Source organism: Oreochromis niloticus, linkage group LG6 (genome assembly GCF_001858045.2).
Source record: "Oreochromis niloticus isolate F11D_XX linkage group LG6, O_niloticus_UMD_NMBU, whole genome shotgun sequence".
Lineage (NCBI taxonomy): Eukaryota > Metazoa > Chordata > Actinopteri > Cichliformes > Cichlidae > Oreochromis > Oreochromis niloticus.
In genome coordinates this window covers 5122505-5140264 of record NC_031971.2, presented here as the reverse complement: position 1 = coordinate 5140264, position 17760 = coordinate 5122505, and the positions used below count along the sequence as shown (strand labels likewise).

The 17760-nt window shown below is 39.9% G+C and overlaps 1 protein-coding gene and 1 long non-coding RNA gene across 3 annotated transcripts in view; one reads left to right on the top strand and one right to left on the bottom strand.

Annotated features, from left to right (window-relative positions):
* The window catches only part of vegfc (vascular endothelial growth factor c), a 69907-nt gene that overhangs the window by 27066 nt on the left and 25081 nt on the right, over positions 1-17760 (top strand). The gene's annotated exons all lie outside the window — the stretch shown is intronic.
* Positions 15-17429, bottom strand: LOC112847180 (uncharacterized). Its single transcript, XR_003220572.1, has 3 exons — positions 15726-17429; positions 4475-4571; positions 15-4349 (listed from the first exon to the last, which is right to left on the bottom strand). It is a non-coding gene; the product is annotated as an uncharacterized LOC112847180 (long non-coding RNA).

Below are 17760 nucleotides of genomic sequence, written 5' to 3'. Positions count from 1 at the left end.
ACATTGTTTTATATCTTTTAAAATGTTTCCTTCTGCTATTATTGATAAGCATTAGTAGTCCCCAGTCAACAACACTGTCTGCCATCTTTAATCAGAGATTGGACACAGACAGATTCAGGACACTGACAGCGGTTTGAAAGCTTTATTGAATACTAAGTTAATGGCCTTGGGGAACTGGTGGGCAGTATGGGAGTGCTATCTGTGAGAGAAAAGAGGCAAGATTACTCCAGGTCAATGTTGGAATGAAAGTGTTGTCAGAGGATAAAGGAATGGAGTTATCCTCGGGGAGGTTGAGGTTTGAGTCAACGGGAGAGTCTGGTTGGCTGGTGGATTACTCTGCCTCTCACCCTGTGGTAGCTGGGATAGACTAGAGCCTCCCCGCGACCCTGACAAGGAGAAGCGGAAGAGAATGGATGAATGGTAATGTATTTGGTGCCAGAGAGCGGGCAGGAAGGCAAGGGAGGTTGATGACGGCTACTGAGCTTTGGACAAACAGGTAAGTCAGAACAGCAGATGAGCTTGATTTCAGGGAATGAGGAACTGTTGAACAAACTGAACCAAGGAGTTAAGGAAAGCTGTGAAGTGGTAACTTAATCGGGATCCACATTGTGCCGAAGGAGGTTAAATGATCTGATGGAATTCTGCCATCTGCCCAGTCAAGTACTCTGAATAATAAGCAGATTCAGCAGAAGTGCACAAGTCATCAGTGCGGTCACATCCAAGGGCAGGCTGAGATGACAGCTTCAGCCATGACTCTGCCTGCAGAAAACAAAAAAGGTATGGAAGTACAAGTGTGGAAAATACACCGAAAAAACAAAACCCCAAATCCTTTGAGCTGCTTGTATAATGACAGTTTTCTTTGATACAAAAATAACTGAAAGTTAAAGTTTTATTATACTAATTTTATAATAAACCACAGATGATCCCATATTGTAGTTTGTTGCTGCATTGTTTGTTTCTTTTTATACTTCTAACCTGCTTTCATACTGAAGAAATAACACTTGGTAAATCCAATTTTAACTGGTTCATTCTTTGGTGGTATTTCTGTGTTAACATCAAGTACATCTTAACCTGCTTCTATGTTTGTGTATTGTTGAGGGTCAACTAGGCAGGAGGGATTCAATTGAAAGGTTTAGTGAGTTTATTTACAAGGTGAAGATAAACCAATAATTCAAAGACAATAATAATATAGTAAAGTCCTGATTCCACAGGGTCTCATGGCGACACACTGACCTTGTCGGGATGCCTGCGGTGGAATTCCCTCACCATCTGCAACACCCAGGAGTGTTTTTTGGGCTATAACCTTCCCAGTAAACTACATATTGGAAGCCTCTCCCACAGTGTCTGGCATCTATGTTACAGAGAAGGCTGGTTGGCTGTCATTGACTTGGGCTGGTGGCGGGGCCCAGAGAAAGGACATAACAGAGTGGTTTTTACTGAGAGACATGGAAAAAGTTATGAATCCTCATGTTACAAAGTAATTTCAGGTGGGCAGACACTGGGTTGGTCATGGATTTAATTTCAAAAGATCCAACGAAGTTGAGAGATCATTTCTTTGACTCAGTATGCAATGAAACATTGTGGTGAAGGTGGTGCTGCATGGAAGGGAAAGAGAGCTCACATTTTGTAGTGGGGAATAGTGAAATAGTAGTTGATAGTGTTGAGGTTTAAATTTATAATCTTAAATGCTTATATGCTGATTATATTGCATTATATGCTAAAAAGTGCTGAGAGGAAACTGCATGGTTTTGCAGAGCATGCTTTTGCAGCTAGAATGAAGTGAAAGTAAAACCCACTAGGCTGTTTGATCGAAACTTAAAGTGTGGGTGACGTCTATATAAATGACTAGGCTTCCTGTTTGTGCTTCAGACCTGAGCTTGTGTGTTCGTGTGTTCAGGTTTCCATATTCCGGAATATGTAAAAATAAAGATCATTTGTAAAGTAATAAGACCACTTCTGAGCTGTGTCCTTTTTTGGCCGTAAAGCATCCAAAGAACCGGAATTTAATAATAGCCAAGTGATGATTCAAATAGGGACAGTCCAGCAGTTGACAAGGCCACTGAGTTGTGAGCATATTTTACCAATCCTACTGAGAGCTCTACATACACTGGTTAGACGTGACAAAGCAAAGGGTGGCTTCCAGCTCCTGATTTGCTCACTCAGTTTGACACTTACCCTGAGGATGAAAGACTGACCTGGTTGTGATTGGTGAACAGAGTTGTTTCTATACCTGCGAGGTGAATCAGGGCCAACAGTCAAAGATTATGTCTAAGGGGATGTAGTATAGCCAGAGCACATGATCAGTGAGCAGGTGGGCATCTCTTGAAAGTAGAAGGAATATTTGGAAGAGCAATAAATTGAGCAGCCTGCAAAAAGCAATCAGTTATGTAAGTACAACAGTATTAGGGTTGTTGAAAATGGAGGAACGCCGGTAACAAAGTCCAGGATAATGTATGACCACGGGCAATCATGCATGAGAAAGGGTCTTAACAGCCCAGCAGGAAGAAAGCTGGAGAATTTATTTCTGCACACACAGAGGCTGAAATATATTCTTGGACATCTTTAGCAAGAAATGGCTTCCGAATAGATGCTGCAGAAAAGAGATGGTGCGGACATGTAAATTTTGCATTTGTGTTAGCTCAGATTAGTCTGCCGAGTGAACAAACCAGTGATACAGAAGGATGGCAACATTGTCAAGAGTTGTCAGAGGTGTCGAATTGCCGGGACAGGACTTCAGGCTTGACATGACTAGAACTGGGTCTGTAGATTTAAGATAAGGTTGAATCTGGTAAAAAAAAACATAGAGCCCACCTGACTCAATGGTAATATAACTTTACTGAAATCAAAAATGAAACAGCCCTAAAAGTTTGCAAAACCAAGCCATTTCCTGTTTGATAGAACTTGCCACTCAATCACTGCTTGCACCTTCATGGGATCTACTTTTAACTGACATTTTTTAACAATGAAGCCCAAGGAACGTGCTGAGCCAAGGGTGTCTGAGAACCAGGGCAGTGTTGGCTGCCTCAGTGTTGGGTGATTGCCAGACAGAGAGAGAGAGGGAGAGAGAGGGAGACAGGTTGAGTTTTATGGGTTATTTGTGGGAGCCATGTGCCATTTATTGCAGAAATTTGTAATCAAGTGTGATCAGGGGAATGACTGAATCATTAGCAGGAGTTTGATCAATAAAAATCTGTTTGTCATCTGAGTCAACTAATGCTTCGAGTGAATGGGTCTGAGAGTTGACAGTTAGTTTTGTTTATTTTACCCAACAATATCCCTACAGTTACTGACAGGCTCTGCTTTTTTGGTGGCACAGATCAGGCATCGATGAAATGTCCACTCTTTCCATAGTAAAAACACTCACCAGCAGTCAGCTGTTTCTTTCGGACAGAGGGTAAAACAGGGGTGCTGCATGAGCGGCTTGTCACATTCCTCTGACTCATTTCTTCTATGGCCAAGCTCTTGCAGGGCAACCCCTTCAGTTGCCCTTTCTTTTCCTATGCTCCCATATGTGGTCATCTATTTTGATACATTCACACAGAAAGTAAGGCATCAAGTGAGTGAGGAAGATCCTTTGCAGCTATTTTGCCTTTTACCACACTCCTCTTACCATGTGTGAGGTTGATCAGGGTTCAGTCCCTTATCAAACATTTTATACTCTGCGATGAAGTGCTCAAAAGAAGAGTTCTTAGACTTGAGGACAGCTTGAGCCCGTCTCAGGGCTTGTAAATGGCAAATAAACTGGTTCTTATATAGCGCTTTTCTACTCTGCCTGAGCTCTCAAAGCACTTGCAGGCAATAGCTCAACCATGGAGGCCATTTACACAGCCTGAGGAAAAAGTTCTACTGTGTTCCCAAAATACTAAAAGACACTGTGTGAGATATCCACCACTATTTTCAAGCTCACCAGAAAAAGGGACCTCTACAGAAGCTCCAAAGGCAGTAGTAGTCAAGGGGAAAATACCTGTGTGGTGCTGTGTGGAGCAGGTTTCATCATACCTTTTAATTTGGCAAGCTGTTGAACGATTGTGCCCTGCTCTCCAGAGCATTTTCATGTTTTCCGAGCTAAGCTTTGTGAATTGGGAGGATCCCACAAACTCGGTCTGAGTCCATGTTAGCTGGACTCAGCATGTTAGCATGTTTTGTTGGCTGATTTGCTCTATCAAGGAACCACTAGGTGGGCAGGACTCAATTGGAGAATGTTTATTTACAAAGTGAAGGTAAAGCACAATCCAAAATACAAGAACAATGTCAAAGATGGTCCACAGGGCAGGTTTCTCCAAGGATCCAGTCTCTCCACAGAATCTCTCTCTCAAAACCAGATCCACTCACCACTCTCACGAACAGATCTGTGCACAGGTAGACAGAGGTATTTATTTGAGAGAAAAAGATGACCAGAGTGATCACAGATGACAGAACGGAGGCCTCACTAACTGTTAGTTGTCCAATGATTCTGCAAAGATGGTAGACTCACTTAAGTAGTGGCAGCCAAATAAGGATATCAGGAACAGGTGTGTGATCACTCCAAGGTGTGTGTAGATCGAAGGGGAGAACCTGGCATGAGTCCCACCCTTGCGCAAAAACCAATAAATGCACACACACACACACACACACATAGAGGAGAGGAGAGTGCTCTAAGAGGAGGTAAGCCAGCACAGAGACTGAAGGACCAGATCAATTTAGACTGATTCTTATATAGCGCTTTTCTTTTTAAGTAAGTCCTTTCTTTATAACATTAACACATGTTCATACTCCAGTGGATGTGTCAGAGAGCACACCCAGACTAGGAGCAGCCATGGATTGAACCAATAATTTCCTGAGCTACAGCCACCCCAACTTTTTTGTAATCTATTGCTTTTAAGCAGTAGTTCTCCAGGTTTTCTGGACATTTAAATTTTTTTTTTTTTTTTAATATATATCGGCTGCTTTTCCATTTTCAGTCATCCTAACCCAATTTAAGACTGATCTATGAATCATTCAGGCCTGATTCAAGGGATAAACCAGTGTTGTCTCTATACATGTCAGACAAGTTGGCAAAAAAACATTTGTAGCCAATTTGCTACTAACGGCCTCTCACTAAAACACATTTGTTCCCATTTTTTTAGTTGAAACTAGGAAAAATGCAGAAGATAACACAGCTTCATAGGCATAAAATAGTCATATTCAAAGCACTGTTAGCCAAAACCTTGTCAGCAAACTATAAAGTGTGAATTTAAAAATAGTGAGGAAATGTGAAAAAGTGTCAGGCCTAAAAAAATATCTCAAGTAGATGAATAGTATCTGAAAGTCATGGTCTTAATAAAAAGGAAAAAATCCAGCAAAACCCTTACATAGGACCTGAGAAATCTGAGAATCTGAAACCGAGAATCTCCTATTTACAGGGAAACAACAGGGAGAAGAAACTGAGGTATGCCAAAGAAGAACTGGACTGAAAATCAGTGGCAGCAGGTCGTATGGAGTAACTGAAAAATATTCCTGCCACTCATTTGTGGTTTAGGGCAGCATTTCAGTCAGCAGTGCTGGGGATGTTGTCAGAACTGAGTATCGTCATATTTGGATCAACTTCCATCTGGAAAGTGTGTGATTTTTTTTTTTGGTCTTTTGTAACGTGACAGTGATCCCAAACATACTGCCAATACATTAAAAGCATACTGATGGACCTTTACATTATTTAAGCAGTACAGGATCATCCTGACAGGGATCTAAACCAAAAGTCAGCCAACATACAAAGAAGAGCTTCCAAACGTCCCTCAAAAAGACTGGAGAACTGTTTTCATTTCATATGCCAGGAGCGTGTAGGAAACAAGTTTCCATAGCCAGCCGTTGCATCTCTCTCTCTATCATATGCTGTGCATAGCAGACAAATGTTTTCCATTCTGCATTTCCCAATCGAGAGCACTGAACCTGTGGATCTCATTTCTTCCATCTTCTCAGAATGACATCCAGAGTGGCTGGTGCAGCATAAGATATTTTCTCAGAGTAACCTTTTCTTATTGATTATTATAGAAATAGATTATGCATTCTCCTGGTAGCTGGAAGATGTCAACCAGCCTTTTGGGACATTGACAAAGTGACTCGCTTAATTATTCAGTACCACTGTTAAACTAAAAGACACTCAGGACCAGTGTTGGGCAAGTTACTTTGAAAAAGTAATTAATTATAGTTACTAGTTACTTCTTCAAAAAAGTAACTGAGTTAGTAACTGAGTTAAAAGATTCTAAAAGTAATTAATTACTTGAAAAGTAACTATTGCATTACTTAAAAAAAAAAGTTTAACCCTGTGGGGTCCAGGGTATAATTGGCCATTTTTAACTACTTTTGATGTTTCCTCTACATTTCACCTTTAAAAACTATTTACTTTGCCTTGTTTGGTACCATTGTTTTCAGCACAACCTCACGTGTCTGAATTGACAGTTATGTTTTCATTTTGACATACTGTATTAAACAAAATTGATCTAAAATCAGACAAAAAACATAAAATCCGAGTAGAAAAAGTTATATTTTTTACTGTGACAACCATAAAAATGTTTATTGAATCATATTTCATAACTTTAAATGCAAATATAAATTGTCCATTTTAAAATCCTATGCACAAGTTTTGCAAACAACAAAGTTATTTGCAGCCCTTTTTTAAATAACCATTTCAAACTATTTACATAACAATCAGGTGTTCTGCATTCAATTCAAATTATTTGTGCCACTCCAAAAATTTCTGTCCACTACAAAGGAGAACATCACAGCCTGATACCTGCAGGTCTGACAGCAGCAGGTGTATCACTGCTCCTGTTTCTACCTGGAGACAGCAGTCGCCTCATTGTTCTGACACACAACACAAAACTATCCACAACACTACACACTAACTACACAAGACAACACATTAACTACACACTCCAAACACGCTAAATGTCACAAATCTCACATCTCAAAACTTGCTCTCGCTTTTTCTGCTCTCTGTCTCTCTCTCTCTCTCGCCGTCACTCCTAAAACTTCCCCCTCTTCCTAAACAACCAACTGTCATGTTGCCATATCATTTTTGATTGGTCAACATTGTGCATTTTTCCACCAACACAAACGGGCTGGTTTTTTTTTTTGGTCACAGGCAGAGCGTGCTTGCTAGGTCTGTGCTTAGACAGTAAACGTGATGAAACTATTCATGAAAAAACGTCGCGTACATATTGTTTATCATGACTCTGGTTTTACGTGGCCTATCAACACAATTTAAAAACCGGTATATATCACCTTGTTGCTTTGTCATCTTAAAGTGGTCATGTGATTGACTTACCACGACTACTTTATTCTTCCTCAGTCAAACAGCAGCACTCACGCGATTGTTTTGCCCCCTTAGCTCCAGGTGTTGAAAAAGTGATCGTCGGGCAGAAAGTGATTGCCATCCGCGGGAGCGCGCTCAGCTGCTTAAAGCTGTAGCGCCCAGATTACTTACAGCTACTTCCGTGCAACTGATAAAAGATGCGGTAAGCTGAAGACAGCTTCAACTGTCTGTTTGTTGAAAAATAGTAACCCGACTGCATCGCATTTTCTTGTTAGTAACGGTAACGGCGTTGTAACGATAGGAATAGTAATTACTTAGATTACTCGTTACTGAAAAAAGTAACGCCGTTACTTGTAACGCTGTTATTCCCATCACTGCTCAGGACCAGAGTGGGCAGTAACGGGTTACTGTAATCCAATTACTTTTATCAAGTAATAAGTAAAGGGATTACTATTGCAAAAAAAAAGTAAGATTACTGTTACTTCCCATAAGCATGCTGCGCTACTAAACCGTGACTTTGTTTGTGAGAGTGTCTCGCGACTATGACGTACGAGCGTGGGACGTCCGTGGCAGTAACAGACGTGTGCAGAGTGCGGGAGAGAGTACGACGATGCAGCGTTTAAAGCGTAGACGTACTTACATTACCTTAAGTTTAAGTCCGTAAAAAGTGACAAAAGCATTAGTGTCTGCTGTACACTGCGCGGGAAGAAAACGTCTTTCTATAGTGAAAAATTAAACTTCAAATCTGAGCAAGCACTGGGCATGCTGCCATGGGAATGTGACATTCACAGAGAAACCCCCAGATCCCCCTACTGACATGACCACAGTGGGCAAACCTCCACCTGCCCCACTCCTGCTAAACAGGTGACAATAGATTTAAGAGCGACAGGACTCAGTGTTGCTGAATCTTTGATTTTATTTATTTTCTGCTGTGTTTTACTTCCATCTATTTGAAAGAGTGCAAACACAAAACATTATTTTATTTTATATGCTGGAATATGCAGGAAATAGGTTTAAATGTTAAATAAATTTCTTCAAGTCAAACGCTGTTGCATATAATTTAATTTTTGCTTGATGCAATGTGCATAACATTAAAAGATTAAAACTAATAAAACAAATTTTTGATTCAGTTTTATATGATGGATTATGCAGAAAAAAAAGAATTAGGCTGAAAGGTCTATTGCTTTATTATGTATTCAGGTTGTGTATCATGCTTTTTAAAATAACTATCTAGAAGTAACTAAGTAATAAAGTAACTAATTACTTTTGAAAATAAGTAATCAGTAAAGTTACGGGATTACTTTCTTGGAGAAGTAATCAGTAATTAGTAACTAATTACTTTTTTCAAGTAACTTGACCAAAACTGAACTTGACCAACTCAGGACACAGACAGCTGTGACAGATAACGATGATGTTTCTCATGGAGAATGCACACAACGAGCCGCAAGCAGTCGTTCGGGGCTGATGTCTCTGATAACATGATAATGTTTCATTTGGTGCAAAGTAAATGGTACTGCTTGCTGCTGCTCCAGGCCAGTGTTTCAAAAATGTGGAAGTTGTACAGATTGGATCATGTTTTCTTTAAACATTTTCTGAAGAGGCAGATCACGCAGTATGAAATTCTCTAGCAGATGGACAAGGAGCACAGTGCAAAACATTAGTAAACCATGAGGACATGCCTCAGCAATATTACAAGGAATCACTGAAAACACAGCTAAGCACATGATGAGACTGTATAACACATTATGTGTTAAAGTGTGATGATTTCTTTTTTCAAGTTCAGACTGTGCAAATCTTTGGAAGAAGACAGAGTAAAATTTCCCCTGAGAAGCATCAGTTTAACCCACACTGTTTCTTTAAATACTTATTGATGTGTCCATATACTTTAACTGAAGGAGGTAGCAGACCTTTATTAGAATTAGGATTTTTGTTCTAATTGCCATTATTAAATGAGCATAATTGGCCATTATTTACTACCTTTTGAGGTTCTCCTATTTATCTTGCTGAAGTCACTACATTACATTGCTAATAACCCTCAAATATCATAGGGGATAACATTTCTTAACAGGGTATTTTGTTGTGTTCTATTGGTGTACCTCATGCAACAAAAATCAAACTTGTTTAAACAACAACAACGCCACAAACTACTGAATCAGAAGTTACTGAATTAGCCCAGAACACAAAACTACATTCAAATGTTGTATATAGCACTGTGTTGTTGATTTTGTTACCCTAAAGCATTCCCCAGCCATCATTAGAGACCCAGCTTTTACTACATTTTTACGTATATATACATGTTGTATCTGATCAGACACATTTCTTAGATGTTTAGTGATTTTAAGACTGCTGCTCTGTACTTCAATTCCAAAATAGCCTAGCTACAAAGTCACAAATAATATATGTTTTTCTATTTTATTGTATCCTTTTCCCTTTTCTGGGATGCAATAAACACTGTAGCCAGGCTTTGATATTTGGTTTCAGATTTCTGTTAGAAACTATGTGGCCATGAGAACAGTTGGAGAGGTCATCATCATAACAACAGCAGCAGTAGAAAAACATAATCTTGAGTGTAGGTTTCAAAATTACCTAAATGCAAGATTAGCTGACATTTTAGTTCATCTGAGTTGTTAGCTGCAAGAGACATTTTGTTTCAAATGCATTTTGTTTTATAAATTATACTCATATTCATATTCATGGTATCTGCCTCCAACATACCAGTGATGAATAAGCAATAAGTAATTGTAGAATATAAGAGCAGATTTGTGCGAATTAGCTATCATGTGATCTTCCACAGTAACAAAGATACCCAACCAGAAAATAAAAACCATGCAGGAAAACACTTCTTCACTGGAGTAATGTTTGATTCTTTGTAACAGTAACTGAACAAATTCTAACATTTCTTGGTACATAATAATTCAGTGTTTGCTTTAGAAAGTCGATCAGTAAATCCAGTGGGTTTGATATTCTTTGATGTTCTTTTTAAAAAATTATTCCCTAAAATTACATTACATTAAATTGTTCATTGTGGTGCCTGTATTGCAAATACTTTATATCTCAGGGATATTTTTTATGTGAAAACTAACTGATTAAGACAAACATCTGGTATAAGCACATGTTTAGTATTTCCTAAACTAAACATTTGACATATGATTCCAACTGATGTATTGAATCGAGTTATTTAGGATTTCTGTTGTTCCTCCGTTGGGACTGAATTAATGACAACAAAAGTTTTGTATGATACTTTGCAAACCGAAAGAAGCATAGCATAAATATGTTTCTGACGTTTTCTACTTTAATTTTGAGGCGTTCCTTCCTCCAGAATCTATGATTCTGAAATGTCAAGAGGAGTTTTATATTTAAAAAATGTGCCAATTTACCTGAACCTGTTTCTCCTCAACCATAGCAAAGTGGGTGTAGTGGGTCTGTATGCAGACATGAAAGTGCAAAAAACCCCAAATAAAACAGAGCGCTTGCACCTGATCAAAGTCACACAGTTTGTGTTAAAGCAGAGACACCATGTGGTTCATTAGATTTTCACTCACCTTGAAACAAAGAGTATATTCTCTCAGCTTCTCATCGTCACATAGCTGTTTTATGGACTCTGTTATGAATTGTAGGATGGCTTATTGTTTTAAGTCAGCTGTGTTATTCATTTCCTATAACTGCTTGAATGAACGGGGTGGGAGGGGTGGGGGTAGCATTCTGAGGTGATAGGTTTTTGTCAGATGAACTGCTTAAGTGGATTCACTCAGTACAGGAAGTTAACTATGCCAGAGAAGAATGTGAATGTAACTATGGCTCACTGTGTTTGGGTGCCACTTGTTTTTTCATGCAACTATTAATTAGTTTATTTTAAGCCCAGATTAATGAATAGTTGTCATAAATATGAAAGTAAATTACTTCCGTTTTCACTGCAAGTACACTAAATTCAAAAATCAGGGTCGGGGGGGGGGGGTTAAAGCATGTGAATTGACCCAGGTTTGACCCACCGGTTCTGTTCCAGCACAAGGTTGCAAAATTGGAGCACCCAACACAGTCTGCTAAATATGTCAGTCATTGTGGTTCCATACCACAACTGATCAAGATGGCAAAATGATTCACTGTTCAGACGGCCCTACACTTGATATTGGAAGAGCCCGGATCAGCCCGTGAGCAAGCTTCAAAATGCAAGCAAACCTCAGGATCAGCCTGCCAGCAGCCAGCCCCAAGACCAGCAGGTGAGCAGACTGTCAGTAGCTTGCAAATAACACCATATGGATGGCAAAAGATGACAAAATTAAATGGTCTTTCTGCTCAAGAAATGAACCCCTCCGCATGACTGCCAGTGTGATTCAGATGATACCAGAAACTACACACTGGGCAGTCACTCATGCATAACACATCAAGTTTTCTTTTGACCTTTTCATGCCATACCCTATCAAGAAAATCATCCTGGATTGCACCGATTTAGAAGGAAGCAGCATTTTTGGAAAGACGTGGAAAGTTTGGGACAAAACCGATTTGGATGCTTACTTTGGGGTTCTTATCCTTGCTGGTGTTTTCAGGTCCAAAGGGGAGGCCACAGAATCCCTGTGGAATGAAGAAACTGGCAGAGATCTTTTCCGGACAACGATGTCTCTGAAAACATTCAAAATTAAAAATAATTGCCACAAACATCCGTTTTGATGACCGTGATGATGGACCAGCTCGTTGGCAAAGAGACAAGCTAGCTGCAATCAGGATGGTGTGGGGCAAATAGGCGGCCGGTCTCCCCTGTTTTACAACCCTGGCCCCAATGTCAGTGTTGATGAGCAACTGATACCATTTCAGGGCTGCTGCCCAGTATATACAATTTAAGCCTGCCAAATATGGTGTAAAGATTTGGGTGGCTGTGATGCTGCTTCATCTTATGTATGGAACTTGCAGGTCTACACAGGGAAACGCAATGGAGGAGCCCCTGAGAAAAATCAAGGCATGAGAGTGGTCCTCGATATGGCTCACGGACTTTCTGGACACAACATCACATCGCACAAGTTGGGACAGGAGCTGCAAAAGTAGAAGCTGACTATGGTGGAAACAGTACGCAAAAACAAGTCTGAGCTCCCTCCCCAGTTGCTGCAAACAGAGGACAGGGCTGTCCAGTCATCAAAGTTTGTGTACACAGCTCACACGACCCTGGTATCGTATGTACCAAAGAAAGGAAAAAAATGTGTTGTTCATGAGTACACTGCACAGGGATGGGAGGATCTGTGGTCAGGAGCATCAAAAGCCCGAAATGATCATGGACTATAATGCCCCAAAAGGAGGGGTGGACAATCTTGATAAGCTGGTGACTACTTACAGCTGCAAAAGGAAGACCGTGCGATGGCCTCCGGTGATATTTTTGACATGTTGGATATCTCTGCATACCACGCCTTCGTCATCTGGATGTCACTGAGCCCAGAGCAAAATAGGGGAAAGCTGCAGAAGAGGCGTCTCTTTCTTGAGGAATTGGGGAAAACACTGTTGGGACTGGAAATTGAAAGAAGGATCTTCCAAGAACCCCAGTCTCTGCAGCCATTGTGAGGAGGATTCAGAAACAAGATGATGGTGCCACATCCTGCCAAATTACAGAACCATCATCTGCAGACCCTGGTGGAAGTGTTTGATGCTGGTTCAATATAATAATTTATGTTTCTGAGAAAGAGGAGTGAAGTGTTACTATAGATCAGGGGTCGGCAACCCTAGGCACACGTGCCACAGTTGGCACGCGAAGGGTTAACTGATGGCACGACCATAGCTGGACTGGCCATCGGGCATACCGGGCATTTGCTCGGTGGCCCGATGATTAGTTTTTCTTTCTTTTTTTTTCTTTTTTTTTGTAACGGTATAAACAATGAAAGGTGGTGGATTGGCCAGATTGGCCGGTGTGTAAAAATAACTCAATTGTTTGGTGGTGGCTATGGCGGAGCTTCCACAGATTCAGTAACATTAGCAAGTGGTGGAGGCCAGCAGGTGGATGAGGGAGAAGGGAGGCAGGAGGAGGAGAGACCCGAGGCGGGGCCGGTCCGAGTGTCAGGTGAACTGAACTTCAGGTAAGAAGTTATGACCTGCAGTCTATCTGGGTCAGATATAAACCAAGTTTAGGTGGAGTTTATTTTCGTTGTGCTGACTTTTTACAGTCAGTTACAATAACTCGTACTGCGTGCTAGCTAGCATGACGGAGTTTCTATACAGCTGGGTCGGTGCTATGATGTTACTGATAGTAAACTTTATTTTATTCATAAGGTTAGTTAGTAGAGTTGCCAACCGTCCCGTAAAATCGTCCCGCATTCAGAGAAATTATTACGCGTTTCGTGTTGAGTTGAGAAGGGACGCAGTTTGGCCCGGTGGACTTCAGCTAGAATGGAAAAAGACACAAAGGTGGATTTATTCTGTCGTTACGCTGCACAGCTGCCTCTTCTTCTCTCATTCTCTCCCCTCCTTCTCCTGTTGCTACTTTAATCATGAAACTGATCAATGATCAGCTGATCGGCTTTTCTCTCTTGTTTGTTTATCGCCCACTTTGCGCCAGAAAGAGGAAACCAGCGGATGTCGCGCTAAACAACAGCAGCACGTTTAAGCTTGATCAGCTGTTGTTTAGAATGTATTTAATATTAATTTCTAGTATCAGCTGATGTTTGCTGGAGCCACAGCTGTAAAAGCTGTTGGTCGTGATGTCGGTTTGGATATGTGGTGAGAGGGAAACATGAAGATGAAACCAGGAGATGTCCTTACTGAATCATCAGAGCTGAACAGGTGATGGAGAAACAGGTTTACCTTTTAGGTGACATGAATGAGTTAAAGTTATGAAATGTTCCTTGAGAGACAAATAACACCAGGATCCTTTTCTACGTAGCTGACAGCTGGTAACTGTGCAGGGGCGGGTCTAGAAAAGTTTTGCCTGGGGGCCAGGTAGGGCATTAACAGGGAGAGGGGGGCACAAAGAAATACTTTCTTATTCTCATTTAAAATGTCTGGCCGTTATTAAATAATTATGTGAAGCTTACAACCAAAGTTTTTATCTGATGTAAAATGTATAGAAATCATACATATACCAACAAGACAGAGTACATCACTGTCACAACAGTGTTTGTTTTCATTCAAAAGCTTTATGGCTTTAATACCTGGTGGGACGGTCTTTAGTCAAAATGCTGGCTGAGTTAATGCCAGTTAATGCAACATCGAAGCAGCTGGAATCCACAGCTGTGTGTGTTCATGGAGCTGCATTTTCACCTGCTGGACATCACTACCTGACAAGTTTAACTGTCTTCAGAACATTGCAGAGGCCTTATTGACAGTATTTGGCTCTACATATCTGTGTGAGCAGATTTTCTTTCACATGATTGTCCTCAGGTAGCCGTCTGAATGCTGGACGCCCGGAGACCTGTGTCTCTGAGTGGGAGACCAGAGATCACATTAACATGTGTGTCTCTGTATTAACAAACATGCCTGTATTAACAAACATGCCATATTGGCCCAGTTTATTTTTCCTATCATTGTTGTGAGGAGACCATAAATAGCATTTGTATTTTCTGTTGTACAGTTCATTTGCTGTTATGGATAAAAAGTATCTTTTTTTGTTTCAAAATAGCTGATAACTATTTGCTGATAGCTGCCAACATTTGCAAACAAATATAATTCTATAAAGTGGTTCTATATAATGTGTAACTGTTCATATAGAGCGTTATTAAATTTATTGCTAATGCAATCATATGGCACACTGACTTCTGAGGAAATTTTAAATGGCACTCGCCATCAGAAAGGTTGCCTACCCCTGCTATAGATCCTTATCTTTTCACATAGGTTGTGGCCGGCAAAAAAAAAAAAAAGCGCTGTGAAGTGTGTGGACCCAAGATGGACAGAAAAACACAATATACATGCACTCAGTGCAAGAAGAAGTACATTTGCAATACACACACAGTGAAACTCTGCCCCTCATGTGTGGTGTAGTCTGGCATTAAAAAATAGCCATGTTTAATGGGACTAATGTGTTGTTCAGACACTCTGTGTAAACTAACCAGAGTAGGTTAATTTTCTAATGAACTTGGAATAAATAATACACTATAGTTTTGTAATAAAACTTCCTTCATTTGTACATTTGTTCATTATTTTCCAGTTATGTCTGTTTTATGATGTATTTCGTTATTTTGTTATATTTTAATAACAAAACAAGCAGTTTTGCATTTCTATTCATAAATGTGATTTAACAAAGGTAAAGGGAACACATTAAACATGTTTTCTTTATATTACTTGCAAATGGAATGAAGTAAACATCTGCTAAGAATTTTAACGAAAAGTTTGAATATGTTGAACTAAAAGCCAACTGGGTCCACTTCACCCAGTGTAACCAAAAAACAAATACCTTATAAGGGTTAATTGTCTAAATTAATGGAATAGCTGATGACAAGGTCAAGCCCTGAACAATGAGGTCTAATCTTTTTCTGAGTGTACCAACCTTCCACCGCTGCTAGGTGCTGGGTGGTCCTTGGGCGCCTGGGACCCTGTTCTCGACTTGTACCAGGGTGGCCCAAGCTCTAGCAGGGTCGACTGCCCGTTGCCCCTGACCCTCTGGGACTCTCGCCCTTTGGCCGTGTCAAGCCCATCTGGGGCCTCCCTTCTTCTCCTGCTGGAACGGGTGTGCGGTTGTCGCCAAGATGTGTAGCCTTGAGTCTTCAGTACTGTTGGAGGCTACAGATGGCGCGGTTGTCCTGGTTCCATGTATGTCTGCTTCAGGCTTCTCTGGGGCATTATTGAGGCTTCCCACCCTTGTTATCAAGTACATTTGTAACAAAGACAGGCATTCTAACACAAACTCACACACTCTCTCCCTCCCTCTTTCTCTCACACTCACACTACAACAAGATTCTTGATGTATGTATCTGTGTATTTTCTAATTTATGTGTTCCACGTGCTGTATCTTTGTTTGTTTTAGTCTTACAGAAGCAGTTGGTGATATATTGTGTATTTCTATTTGCACTCTATCATTTCATTGTACCTCTACCCTGCTTTCCCCCTCCTGCCATAGACATCATCAGACTATACCATATATAAGGTAATGACAGAAATAACACAGATTCAGATTCCTTGTTTATATTGTCAGAGTCTGCAATAAACAATACTTTTATAAATGCAAAAAGGCTTTACACAAATTGTAAATCACTGCTTATACTCAAGAACAGGGAAGCCAAAGTAGATTTTCCCAGAAAACTAAAGGCTTCAGTGAAGGCCTAGAAGAACATCTCAAGGGAGGAAACAGCATTTTGTGATGTCCTTGGCATATAGACTTCAGCTAGTCATTCATTACAAAGAATTGCTTCTCCGAATATTAAATGGTATCCTTATATTAAAAATTGTGTTTGTTTTTTCAGGTTTTTAGTGAGTAATGATGTATACAAATTTCTAAACAGTCAATGCTAATGTTTTGAAGCAGAAATTCTGCACTTTTTGTTCATCTTTGATCGTTTGGATTCAAATCCACTGTTTTGATAAAAAAGGCAAAATATTTTTTTAGAAAATGTCATCGTCCAAAAACTGAGAGAACAAAATGTTTCCTGTACAGAAAACATTTTTTTGCTCTTTTTTGCTCTCTTGTTAAAAATTGAAAAACCTTTCCTGCTGTACAAATTGTGGCTGTGGTATTGGTATCTTAAAAGTGTCCATTACACTGTTCTCCACACATTGAGCTTTCACATTGCATAACCAGAGCAAATCTTATTTTAAAACGACAGTATAATTTTCACTTGGCCCCTCTTCAAGCCAGTGATTACTAACATCTTATTGCTGTTGTCCTCTCCCAGTCAAATTGCAACTTTGTGCATTGACCAGGCAAAAGACGCCATACAGATACTTCTAAGTATTCTCTGAATCAGAATCTTTTCTTTTTCTTTTTCTTTTTGTTTTATAACACTACAACTGGCCGTGTAGAAAAGTACTTACTGGTAACTGGATATGCTGTACCAGAATGCACACCAGATTGACTGTTTAGCAAAGTAGAGCTGGCTAAACTGCCTCACCCAGAATCACACAATGCCACAATGAAAGGAAGTTTAGAGGAGATTAGGGATAAGGTGATGGAAATGCAGTATCAGTCAAATGCAGTACCAGTCATTTGTACTGTGATTGTGATGTGATTTGATATATGATGTATATTATATACTACTACAATACTATATATTATATTATAGCTAGATATAGGTGGGTATCATCTACATAGCAATGAAAATGTATGCAGTGTTTTTTAACAATATTACCTAAGGTAAGCATATATAATGTATAAAGAAAAAAATGGTTAAATGGTTAAATAAAACGAATAGGTTTTAGGCCTTAGACTATGTTTCCATTCCTGAATAGTGGTTTAGAGAATGCTACTTGTCTTCTGAATGAGTATAGACCATGACCATAGTAGCTATTTCACATTGTAATATACTATTGTATTGACTTTTTTGAGACACTCTCCTTGACAAATTGATAGGATGTGCATTGCTATTCTT